General features: G+C 35.5%; 1 protein-coding gene across 20 annotated transcripts in view; it reads left to right on the forward strand.

Annotated features, from left to right (window-relative positions):
* The window catches only part of GULP1 (GULP PTB domain containing engulfment adaptor 1), a 306,186-nt gene that overhangs the window by 78,176 nt on the left and 214,306 nt on the right, over positions 1–13,704 (forward strand). The window lies entirely within an intron of this gene.

Below are 13,704 nucleotides of genomic sequence, written 5' to 3' on the forward strand. Positions count from 1 at the left end.
TTTTATTTGTTGTAGTAACAAAGGGATGTTTTTACCTTTACATGTAGTTAAATTTTTGTTTATATGTGCAAATAAATAGAACACAAATTCCTTGAGGACAGAAAATCTGTCTTGTTCATTGTTATATCACTATCATACAGACATTATCCCTGACATTCAATAAATATTGGTTAAATGAATACATTTCAGTTACTGGAATGATGTCCCACTGTTTATAGTTTTTCTCATATCTTAGTATTTGTCTGTGTCTGTGTGAACTGGTCACGATGGTTAGGGGAGAAGGCCAGGTGCTGGGGATGTTGTCTCAGCTGCAGGGCAGACAGTTGCATTCCAGTGAGTAAATAGAAGCAGCACGATGTCCAAGGTTACCCGAGACTACCTCCAGGCGCTTTGGAGGAAATAGATTAGCTCCAGGAGTCCCCGATGGAGCAATAGGGAGCTTTAGCTTGTGGGTATGGCACAGCAATGGAGAATCAGGTGGTATTTAATATGTAGACACCTGGGGCTATAACAGGTGTTCTTTTTGAAGTCTAGGTCTGCCATGCCAGTCAGTGGAATTTATTTGTCAAGTTTCAGTTTCTGGAGGGAGGGTGTGGCAAAAGTACATTAAGATTCTAGGAACTCAGAAACAGATATCAAGATAGAAATAGTTACACACTGAAGCCCAAGGAGAGCTGCACAATTAGGAAAGTGGTGGTCTTTGGCCTCTTAACAGAATGGGTAGCTTCTGAGAGGGAGGAGGCTGTGACTCTGGACCCAGCCATCATCACTGTCCTGCAACCTGTCAGAAGAGTGATCAGTATCATTGAGTGAGGAATGAAAAAGCCTAGTTTCTCTCTTTCCTGAAATGTTTGGACTGTAGGATGGGTGGGTGGGGGTTCTGATTGTGAAGCTTGGAAAATAATGACGTGGCGATGCTCTGTGGGTACACTTGTAACTATTAGTCCACCTCATTTTTTCTCCCTTTCATCTCTTTCTTTTGTGTCTCCTTTACAGCAGAAACCTTTCTGCTTTCTATCCCTTCCTCTTCTCTCTTTCAATCTTCTCTTTCTCTTTTTTTTTCTTCTTCTTTTGCCTTTCTCCCAGCTGCAGGGTATGATTTTGTAAGTATGGTAAAAATTATGTACCTAATATCTTATGATTAAGGTAAAGAAAATCTAATGCATATGTAAGAATTAGAAAAAAGGTCTGGGGATTTTTTTGGTGTGGAGGGATCTATAAAACTGAGAAAGAATGTATTTTTTTCTAAGACATTCATGTAACCTATGAATACATTTAATTTAGACTTTAGGGCCGTGTGTGGTGGCTCATGCCTTTAATCCCAGCACTTTGGGAGGCTTAGGTGGGTGGATCACCTGAGGTCAGGAGTTTGAGACCAGCCTGATCAATATGGTGAAACCCCATCTCTACTAAAAATGGAAAAATTATCCGGGTGTGGTGGCATGCGCCTGTAGTCCCAGCTACTCGGGAGGCTGAGACAAGAGAATTGTTTGAACCCGGGAGGCAGAGGCTGCAGTGAGCCGAGATTACACTACTGCACTCCAGCCTGGGCAACAGAGCGAGACTCCATCTAAAATAAATAAATAAGTAAATAAATAAATAAATAAATATATAAATAAAATAGACTTTAGTTAAAAAAAAATGTTTTCAGTATAACAAAGAAAATACAGAAGCCAAAGGTAAATTATGTTTGCCCTATTGTTCTTGTGAAGAAAGAAAAGATAACCACAGCATAGGTTTATCTGTTGTTATTGCTTTGAATTAGCTGTAGAGCAGTTATCTGTAAATGAAAAACATATTTCCTTTTTTGAAAACTATACTTTTTTCAGTGACTTAAGATTCATAACAAATTTATGTGGCCTTTTTTTTTCTTTTCATTGGGTTAGTATAATTTTTTGAAAGTATGTTAATAGATAGTGTGTATATATATATAATATATATATATATATATGGTTTTTTTTGTTTTTGTTTTTGTTTTTTTTTTGAGACAGAGTCTCACTCTGTCGCCCAGGCTGGAGTGCAGTGGTGTGATCTTGGCTCACTCCAACCTGCCTCCCGGGTTCAAGCGATTCTCTTGTATCAACCTCCTTAGTAGCTGGAACTACAGATGCATGCCACCACACTCAGCTAATTTTTGTATTTTTAGTAGAGATGGGGTTTTACCATTGGTGAGGCTAGTCTCAAACCCCTGACCTCAGGTGATCCACCTGCCTCGGCCTCCCAAAATGCTGGGATTACAGGCGTGAGCCACCATGCCCAACTGTAAAAAATATTTTTACAGTGTAGTGTACAATGAAGTTTTTGTTCATTCATCATTTTGAGACAAGTTCCTTAGATGGATATTAAGGAGACCAGGCAGAAGTGATGATGATAGATTCTTTTGATTGCAAGAAAAAAAAAAAAAAAACTCACTCACCTCAGTAAGGTTAAGTTTAGAGATGAACAAGACAGGAACCCCAGCCACATGTCCAATCTTTAAGAGAACCCGAGGAAAATGGACTGAGATTTAGAATTGGGATGTAACTAGTGTGGCTTTTCTGAGCAGATTCCTTCTCTGCCCCCTAGTGACAGAGTTGATCCTCTGCTATTGGGATGACACAGCTCCCTCTGTCATACTTTTCTTGTGGCCACCAGTACTCTCTTTATTGTAGATGTTTCTCTACCTTTTTCTGTCTCAGTTTCTCATCACTCCTACTTATTATTCATGAACTTTACTGCTTTATAACATCTGTAAAATATCTTATTTCTCTATGTCTTAGGTTTTCTGCTCTAGCTACAAACAGACTGATTCTCTTCCCATCTCACTCAGAGTCTAGAGCCTGTTCTTGGTTCAGGTAATTCACTGTTACTGTTGCATTTTTTTAAAGAGACAGAAGTCTCCCTCTGTCACCCAGGCTGGAGTGTAATGGTGCCATCATGGCTCACTGCAGTTTTGACTCCCCAGACTCAAGCAGTCCTCCTTCTTAGCCTCTCAAGTAGCTGGGACTACAAGTGTGTGCCAACACACCTAGTTAATTTGTTTTGTATTTTTTGTAGAGACAAGGTCTTGCTTTGTTGCCCAAGCTGCTGTTGCTTTGTTTAGGTGTACCTTTTGTACCAGATCCCCACATAAGCCTTAGATGATCTAGTCTTAGCTCAGGTGCTTACTCTCGTATCTTCAGAGGGGGAAAGGCTTATCTTGCTTGTCTCAAGGTAGGATTATTCTTCTAGCAGGAGAATGGGTGACAACACTCACAGATGAGATTTATAGGCATGGCAGGCATTTTGAGAGCACACAGATGACCAGTTTGAGCATAGTGAGAAACTCTCTGTCACAAGTGCACTGGTTGGACAATCTGTGGTACCTAGCACAGAAACTTGCTCTTGGTTGACCTTATATTTTTGTTTACCTCATTTTTGTTTTAAGCAAAACAATCAATGAATGAGAAATAACTATTCCTTACTGAGTTTTTGAGATTTTCTTTGGATCTCATTGCATATTTTACTTATGCCCCCCTCATTTAATTCACAATTTTTCCTTATAAATTAATTGTCATGTACTAACTACTTTATGGGTTATTTCAATCCACAGATGGGACTTAAAACACATAAACCACTTATACAGGGAATTAAACTTACTTGATAATGTTGACATCTGTAAGTATGTGAGGCTATTTCAGTTTTAAAACGTAATAAAGATTGCATCTCACAGTGTAGTCTCTGTCTTGAATAAATTGCTTCTCTGCAAAGTAAGTCCTTGAGCTAACACTCAGAGATTACACATGTAGCGTTGACCAAAAGCACAGTTAGCATTTTTTAAATTTGAGGGGAGGTTGTCTTTAAGTGAATATACTTTCAAATGTGTGTTCTACTTCTCTTTAAGCGTGTGTGTGTGTGTGTGTGTGATGATTGTTGGTTTGATTTTTGGCAGAGTGGAGCCTGGTGACCTATTGATAAGATTTTTCTCCTTTCTTTTTTTTTCTTTTTTTTTTTTTTTTGAGACGGAGTCTTGCTCTGTCGCCCGGCTGGAGTGCAGTGGCGCAATCTCGGCTCACTGCAAGCTCCGCCTCCCGGGTTCACGCCATTCTCCTGCCTCAGCCTCCCGAGTAGATGGGACTACAGGCGCCCGCCACTGCGCCCGGCTAATTTTTTTCTATTTTTAGTAGAGACGGGGTTTCACCATGGTCTCGATCTCCTGACCTTGTGATCCGCCCGCCTCGGCCTCCCAAAGTGCTGGAATTACAGGCGTGAGCCACCGCGCCCGGCCGATTTTTCTCCTTTCTTTAACACTTTCCATTCTTTACCCAAACTCTTCCTAAACATCTATTGAGCATTTGCTCTTTCCCAGGCACAAAGAAAATGATGTGATTTTTATCTAATTCGGACATACAGTAAGTCTGTGGTTGCTGTATTTACAAATCAGCTGGCAACATGTAAGTAGTTTGAATACTATGGTTTCCTTGATTGGGCAGCAGTTTTTAATCATTTGTACAAATGGCTATATTGTTTCAAATTTCACACTGTTTGTGATTTCTTCTGTAGTAGGATTTCTTGGCAGATATTGATAGAAAACAATAAACATCATTATTTCATTTGGCAATAAATAATTCATAGCTTAGAATGGTTTTCTAATAAAAACACACTCTACAATGAATGGGAGTTTTTCTTTTCCAGCACTTTCAATAAAAACTTACAGTTCCCTAAATTGGTGAAATCAAATGATAAATAGTACACAGGATTTTAGCATGCAAACCAGATGTGTTATCCTCCATTTGTAAGAAGGAAATAAGAGAGTAGAGATTTCTGAGTCCTGACCTTGGCTTTGGTGCTACTAACTCGTCTTTCAACATTGATTTTCTCTTCGGTAAAAGAAGGAAAGCACAACACTGTGTATGGAACAGAGTTGTTTTGAAAATAAAATGTCATTATATCAGTGAAAGCATTTTAAAAAATTAAAAGAAACTTACAAATTCATCATGATCAGAAGCTTACCTAATTAGTATAGATTACTATTTAGAAATTAAGAATTAAGTTAAGCAAGTATTTAATAGGCTGACATCTATTATACCATTACGATAACAAGTTATTATAATTTATTTACTTGTCTGTCTACTCTACTAGATTAGAAACTAAATTTCTTCATCTGTTTTCCTAGTCCTATACAATGCACAGCATTGAGCAGGTGTTTGATAAATGTGTATTGGATGAATACAGCTAGAGAAGAGATAAAGATGAATCTTTACAATATCATAGTCTGATTATTATATACTACTGGATGAGCTCTCCATCAGGCTTCAGAGAAAGAGTTAGATCCATTTAAGAGGTAGCTACATCATTGATTTTCCAGCGCTTCAAACTATGAGATTGGAAAACTTTTGTTTCTTTAATTTCACTTGTTGTTGTCGTTGCTGTGAATGGTTACAGCAAACACAGAGAGGATGTACTCCTGGCAGTATTATCTTCATTTGCTGTATGAAGATGTCTTCATTGAGAGAATGTATTGTACTGACTTGAACATAAGTGTTTTCATGAATGGCAAAGAGATGAAGACTGGTTTGCCCCGTTGTATCTAGTTCTCCAGAGGAGTTACCTTCTATGGCTAGTAATAGTACTTTCTACTTACTAATAGATTCAGAGCATTGGGAAGACTCCTCTTCGGTCATTTACTTCTTTTAACTACACACAGCTGGGAAATTAGATATTGTTAGTATTACATAATCTTCTGTTTCCTATGTTGAAATGTCTTTGCAAAAGTTTACATGCAAGTGCAGACTCTGACATCAGTTGTTGGAAAAAGGAAATTTGGTTGTAAATTTTGCCTTTTCAGCATGTCATAACTTCTCCTGGAATGTGTAATATGACCTCATATTTGTATTGTACTTACAGTTTTGAAAGTGTTTTCATACATGAACTCATTTGAAAATACTCTAGGAGAGAGGGAGAATAGGTATTATTAACATCATTTTGCAAGTGCTCTATAGATTATTTTGACCTAACCTCCATGTGACATATGTAATTGTTAAATGAAATTAGACTTGACCTTTTTATGTTGATATTTCTGCCCCTTTTATTCTTCTGAAAATCTGTGAACAAAGAAGATACTTGCTATCTACACTAAACCATATCATTGGGTCTTTGGAGACTGAGCTCAAATGAGATGATTGCAATCTTCTCTCCTCATAGGTAGGAAACTATCTTCAGGTATCACAGAATCAATGATAGATAACTGAAAAGGTCAGAGATATTTTTAAAGTTGTGTTAGGAGAGAGAAAAAATTCCCTTCTGCATTTTATCCTTCTATCCAAGAATAGCCTGAAGAGAAAGATGTCCTTAGCTTGGGTAAATAGAATATAATGCTTGTTTATTATAAGAATTTTATATACTCATTTATAGCACAGTCTGTTTTATGGAGCTGGGGAAGGAAGGGATTAAAATGTATATGTATATATATTTATAATGCATGATCTCTTTCTTAAGTAGTTATAGTTTATTGAATTCTGTTTGAAGTGGGAACTAAGCTCTAACAGAGAGAGGAATCATGGGGAAGAACATTCTAGAGAGGAATCAAGTACCTTCAGTAGCAATCAGATTTAAATAGTATAATACAGTTGAACTAATTTGAGAGAAAAGAAAAGTAGCCTAATATTTTATGAGGGAACAATGAAGAAAAATGAGCTTCAATAAGGTAAACTTTTATTTATTTAATAGTTGATATTTAGAGATACATTTTTGGTTCTTTATATTTTGGTTCTTTATGATATTTTGTGATGCTGTCATGTATACCAGCATCCAGTTTTCAATACTGAAATTATAAACACAGGTGTCTGATATATCTTAAGTTTCTTATAAAATAAAGTTGGATTTACTTTTTCCCAGTTCCATAAACACTGATAGTTTAAGTGTCTAGTGTTTTTATTTTTATTTTTTGACAGATCATTGAGATATCACATAGTAGATGTTGGATGCTTAGGCAGTGAAAAGGTATCAAAGCAGATAATTACTCTAGAAACTTATTTGACCAGTTACTAAGATGCCAAGGATTTACTTAGCTTTTGTCTTTGGGAAGAGCTTCAAAGAAATAAGAAAATACCTTATTAGAGTAGAATTGAATTGGAGTAATACTATTAAGCTTCCAGTGATTTCTTCATTTGCTTGCAGTGTAAAATATGTTATTAATTCATCTGGAATCAAGAGAGATCATTTGTCTTTGTGTAATTATTAAATTAGGGAGTGCTCAACATCACCTGTAACATATCACATTTATGAAATTGTTCATATCTCTTCTAAATCTGTTTATTTACAGTTTTAAAAATCGGTCTCCTCTACTCTCTTCAAAAGAAGTGAAGATGTAATTAATAGGATATCACAACCTAAATTTGATGAAAAACTGTGCGACATTATTTCTTGAGCAAACATAAAAATTTTAAAGTATATAAACATATTTAAAGTATAAATAATTCTTAAAATCTACTGAAGGCTCATCTGAAATTCCATGTCCCTTTTTAGCTTCTAACAATAACAAATGTTTTCAAAACACCAAAAGAGTATCTGTATCATTTTATAGAAAACTTTTATTTCCTTCAAAATATCAATCAATCATTTTGGCTCATTATTATTTACTAATATTATCTCAATTTGGGAGAAGCCATAGAAAAATTCAATAAAATGTGTAGTATACATTAGTAAAGAACATATACATTTAAGAGTAATTATTTGGTTGTACTTGGCAGACAACCAATTAAAGCTCAGTTAAGCCAAATAATATACATTGGTTACTATAGTAGAAAGTTCTAGAGTGGTCCTTCAGGCCTGACTGAATCCAGGCAGGTAGATAATTTGTTTCCCTCTCATAGCTCTGTTATCCACTGAATTATATTTTAAGGCAAGAAACATGAGGACAAAATAGCCACCAGGTTTTCAGTCCTTCAGTTAGTTAATTCAAGTGGAAAGGGATTGTTTCTTTCTAGTTTTTTAAAAAAGGGTGCTGATTGTATTTTCTTTATTTTAACTTAGTCCACATTCCCACTCATAAGTGAATAATTATTATTAGGATCATGGTACTGCCATTGACCAGTACTGGAACTACAACTTGGGTCACCCTTAGCCAAACATAACTACCAGGAAAGAGGAAAAAAAAAAAAAAGTAAGTCTGCAAAGGAAATTCAAGGTGCTATTACCAGAATATTTTGGTGGGGGGGAGGGTGTTGGGTGGTGACAGGAAATCACCATGTATGTATAAACAAGTTAAATGCAGGGTGAAATGCACACTGTTTTGTGAAAATGCTACTGAACAGTGATTTCTTCATTTGCTTGCGGTGTAAAATATGTTATTAATTCATCTGAAATGAAGAGAGATCATTTGTCTCTCTTCATTCCAGAGCAACAGTTTAAATGGTGAAATAACATTTGGTATTAGAGTAACATAAAGAACAATCACAAAACATTGATATTGAAAATGTTCGATTGCTGAAGAAGGGCCTTCAGGCATAACCAATCATCATATAAAATATTGGTGATGTCTGCATCTCTGAGACGGTTTCCTCATCTGTGAAACAATTATTATGATATGGCTAACAACAGACGAATTTGTATATGTTTTTCTGCTTGATTATATTGGTACAGAAGGTATTCCAGATTTTACTGAACAGTGTTTGTATAATTTGAGTGAAATTATATCCAATTATGGTGATACTACAATTAATGTAGAATAGAGACAAGTATTAGTAAAGCTCCTGACCGCTGCATCCTGCAACTGTGGGAAATTGGAAGACTGTATAATAGCTCGCTGAAATTTGTCTTTAAATATATTACACACTCTATGGATATTAATGTGAACAAAATTAAACTCCACAGGACTGGAAAAATTAAACTAATGACTTTTTATGTAATCCAAGTTAATGAATGCTTTCTGGCCCAACTTTTCATCAGGAAATGAACCACAGTTTCCTGATTTCCTTCATTCCAACAACTTCCATTGTGTGACTGTTTACAAAAATGCTTAATAAGAACCCTTAATGAAGACTTGCTCTCTTTTCATTAATACTGAAATATATTTACATAGTTTTACAGCTTCTAGGAGTAACAGGTAGTCTTAAAAATTAATAGTGGCTTTTAGAATAGGTGTTGTATAAATATTTTCTTTAATCATCTGAGTATTTCTAATGTATTAAAATACTATAGTAAAGAATGGAGAATCATAATTTCATCTTCTAAATGAAAGAAGGAAGGCAGAAGCTTAAAATATGGGGAATATTTGGAAAAAATTCTGTTTCTATTGATCTTGGTGCTGAGATCCATATTTGCAGTGTTTAACAAATATATTCGCTCCCCTGTATCCTCAGGGGATTGATTCCACGGCCACCAGCAGATAACAAAATCTGTGCATGTTCAAGTAAGGCTGCAGTAGCCATGTGGAACCCGTATATATGAAAAGCCAGCCCTCCATATCCACATGTTTTGTATTCTGTGAATGCCAGTATTTTCCATTTGAGTTTGATTTCAGATGCAGACCCTGTGGGTGTGGAGGGCCAAGTGTATTTATTGAAAAAAAATCTACCTGGAGGTGGACCGACCCATGCAGTCCACCTGTGTTGTTCAAGGTTTAACTGTGTTCCTAGTGTTAAATGATAAACTAAATGCAGAGATGATTAATCCCCAAAATTAAATGTAATTAAATCTATAAAACACATTCGACAAATACAATTTTAATAATTAATTAAATATACTTTTAAAAACACCTATGATAATGACTTACTTGCTTTAATGCCTTTGTATGAATTCATAGGTAAGGTCTTACTGTAAGATTTAGCAATTTACATTACAGCATTTTATGGACAAAACGTATAATAATGACATTAAGGGAAAATAAAATGTAAAGCAACCTTTCCTAATCTGATGGAATTGAGTGAACAGTTGGTTACCTGTAAGAAGAGCAACCAAGTTAAAGGAACAAAAAGTTCAAAAGCCATAAGCCATAAGGTTTTTATTAAAATGTCAGAAAATCTCATTGAAATGTCATGAAATTGAAAAGCACACCAAAAGGAAAATAAAAATTATAAAATAAGCATTCAATAAAGTAAACATATAAACTCATACTTCACTTGCAGTTAAAGAAGTATGCATTTTAGGAAAAGGTACAAAATTTGCCAAATTGTCAAAGATTAAAAAGATAATTGCTGGCAAGTGTGGTTTAAATTCAACATTGTCATATGCTACTGGTGGAAGTCTTTCTTGACATATCTTTCCAGAAAATAACTTGATGATGTGCATTAAAATGCTTAAAAGATCAAATACTTTTTGACAGGAATTTCACTTATATGAAGCCACAATAAAGAAATAATTTGGGTCGGGCGCAGTGGTTCATGCCTGTAATCCCAGCACTTTGGGAGGCCAAGGTTGACAGATCACGAGGTCAGGATTTCGAGACCAGCCTGCCCAGCATAGTGTATCCCTATCTCTACTAAAATACAGAAATTAGCTGGGCATGGTGGTACGCACCTGTAGTCCCAGCTACTTGGGAGGCTGAGGCAGGAGAATCATTTGAATCCAGGGGGTGGAGGTTGTGGTGAGTCGAGATTGCACCACTGTACTCCATCCTGGGCAACAGAGCAAGAGTCTATCTCAAAAAAAAAAAAAAAGAATTTGAGACGAGCACAACAAATGTTTATGTACAAAGATATGTACTATGGTTTTATTTACAGTGTGAAAGATACGGAACTTTTAAACACACCAACAGAAATAATAATTACTGTAAATTGCTGAGATTTTATGTGTTGGGCTTTATGATTAGTGCTGTGTATAGATTATCTCATTTATGTCTAAGTTCACATTAACGTGTACTTAGCATTTATTTCTAAATTTACCTACCACTGTGTTTATAATGGACAAGATTTTTCTCAGTGGAACTCACCTTTCATCACGTGTGGAAGCTGTATGACTTAGGAGAATTGGCCATATTTGTATCTCCAAGAATACTCCCTGATTGTCTTAAGCCAGTCAGTGATTCTGCACACCTACCAATTGGTTAGCAATGTGCTTATCACTTCATTGGTTCAGATAAGAATGAATACCCAAACTATTGATTAGGGGGTTGAGCTAGAAATTATCTTCTCCCCTTAGTTCTTAGTTATATAAAAGGTACAATAAAAATTGAGAATAGGAAATTTATCAATAAGAAAAAATTTTGCAAAAAGCTAATTGGGCAAAAGCTAATGTTACATAAATGAAATGCAAATCTAAAACAATATGTAAGGCAATTTTCCTATTATAATTCAATTTTCCTATTGAATTAAAATAAATTTTTAAAACCCTAATATATATGAACAATACAGGAAGATTGGGGTGAGATTTGCATACTTTTTCACTTCTGTGGGAGTGTAATTTGCCCTATTTTCCAGACAAAGTATTATAATTATATACAGACTTTGATCCGGTAATTTCCATTCTCCCTTGTCTCGATGGTCTGATGTTTAAGCAATGATTTATATAACAGATAAAATATATATGTAGAATATATCATTCAGTGCTTTAAGTGTTTCGCAAACTTTGTAATCATTTATTTCTCAAAGCAACACTATGTTAGATTATATGGATGAGGAGACTAAGGCGTATCCCGTCAAGGCAACATAGTTTTGGAATCAGGCTTATAACACTTTCCAGGCCAACTACAGTCATTTTAGTCACTACACTACTTTGCTTCAGTTCTACTCATCACAGTGTCTCTATATAGAAAAAAAAACGGAAAAATCTTAAATATGGAACATTAGAATGGGCAAAAAAAGTTATAAGGTGATGTGCTATGCCGATATTATTTATTTGAAGACTTATTTAATGATATAAGAATATGATTGCACTGTAGGTGACAAAAGGGAGGAAATGAAATTGTATGTTGTCTTTGTATTGCTATAAAGGAATACCTGAGGCTAGGTAATTTATAAGGAAAAGACGTTTATTTGGCTCATGGTTCTGCAAGCTATATAAGACACATGGTGCCACCATCTGCTTCTGTTTAGGGCTTTAGGCTGTTCAGGCTCATGGCAGAAATTGAAGTGCAGCCTGCATGAGCAGAGATGACATGGCAAGAGAGGAGGCAAAAGAGAGAGGGGAGGGATGTGCCAGGCTCTTTTTAACAAACAGCTCTTTCAAGGGGCTAACAGAGCAATAACTCACTCATTACCACCAGGATGGCACCAAGCCATTCATGAGGGTTCTGCCCCCATGACTCAAATACCTCTCACTAGGTCCCATGTTTGACATTGGGGATCACATTTCAACATGAGGTTTGGAGGGTGAAATAGCTGAACTTTGCATATGTGTAGTACAATTTCAGTTTTAGGAAAAGACTGGGTGGAAGGTGTCTAAATGTTATATTTTAGTTTATCTTAATATAGATGATTTTTGTTTTCCTTATAATTTTCTCATTTTCTAAGTGTTTTGTTCATAGACATATTCACACTATATATACTGAAAATTTTAATAACCAAACGTTTCAGGGAAAGTGACTTCTGTTTTCCACTAATTTCAGCAAAAAGAGTGAATGACTTGATAATTGTTCTACTTTTTTTAATTAGAAAAATTTCCTGCCATTGAGAGCTTCAAAGCACTGCTGAAAGTTTCACAGCAAATGCAATGGAAAGCATGGATTGAATTTGATTTTAAATTGATAAATTTAAAATTCTTATGTGTTCTGAAGAGTTTTTCATGTCTCATCCACTATCACTTTTTTCATTACCATACTGAAAGCTGAGGGTATGGAACTCAGAATGCATTTGGAAGAATAACAGGTGATATGAATTTTTGGTCTTATCTGATTTCTGGGAATAGAAAAACCCAGGATCAAAGCTATCTTTGTCTGGTTCTATTCCTATATAAATTAAATTATAAAGATCGTTCCAGTTTTACATCTTATAAATATGAATGCCTTGAGTCTATTTTGCATTAGCATCTAACAAATATACACAAATTTCTAAGAAGTAATTTGCTTGTCTCATCCCCTCCCTTTCATGTCTCTTCAGAGCCGCCTTGGCAATATGATCATCCTAAACACCTATCTAAAACACATATCTTACTGTACTGCTTCCCTGTTTAATCATACTTCCATCACCTTAAAGGTAAAATACAAATGTTATAACATGGCAATCAGGAGACTTCCTGATGTGGCCTCATCTTATTCCTCAAGTTTTATACAAAAGAGTTTCCTATAAATATTCTATTTTAAAATAAAATATTCTTATAGCCTATCCTTGAAGATGGCGTGTTCTTTCTTATTCCTGTGCCTTTGCTTATGATGTTTCCTTTGCCAACTGTGACTTTCCCCACCTTCCTCACTGGACAGCTTCTGTTAACTGAAGGTTAATGAGTCTTACCTCTTTTAGGAAGACTTTTCTGCAGCACCTAGCCTTGCCAGGAACATAGTCCTTATCACACTGATGCATGCAAAGGAGTATACAGACTTATTTTCCTCTCACTAGTAACTAAACAACTGGGCATTCAATAGCTGTTCAGTGAATATTGTGTTAATGAACAAAATTACTTTTCTAATGTTATTTTCCTTAAGAGTGTAGGGGTATAGGTATGACTATTTGTATGTCATTTCCTTAGTGAGATGACTAGAATACATAGGAAGTGATTGCTCCGGGCTACTTAGGACAATCATCCTAATATCACTTTCTTTGTATGTTTTGCTTAGAACATTGGGGTGAAAACATTTAAGAAGGTGTCTTAAAG

Source organism: Macaca fascicularis, chromosome 12, assembly GCF_037993035.2.
Source record: "Macaca fascicularis isolate 582-1 chromosome 12, T2T-MFA8v1.1".
Taxonomy (NCBI): Eukaryota; Metazoa; Chordata; class Mammalia; order Primates; family Cercopithecidae; genus Macaca; species Macaca fascicularis.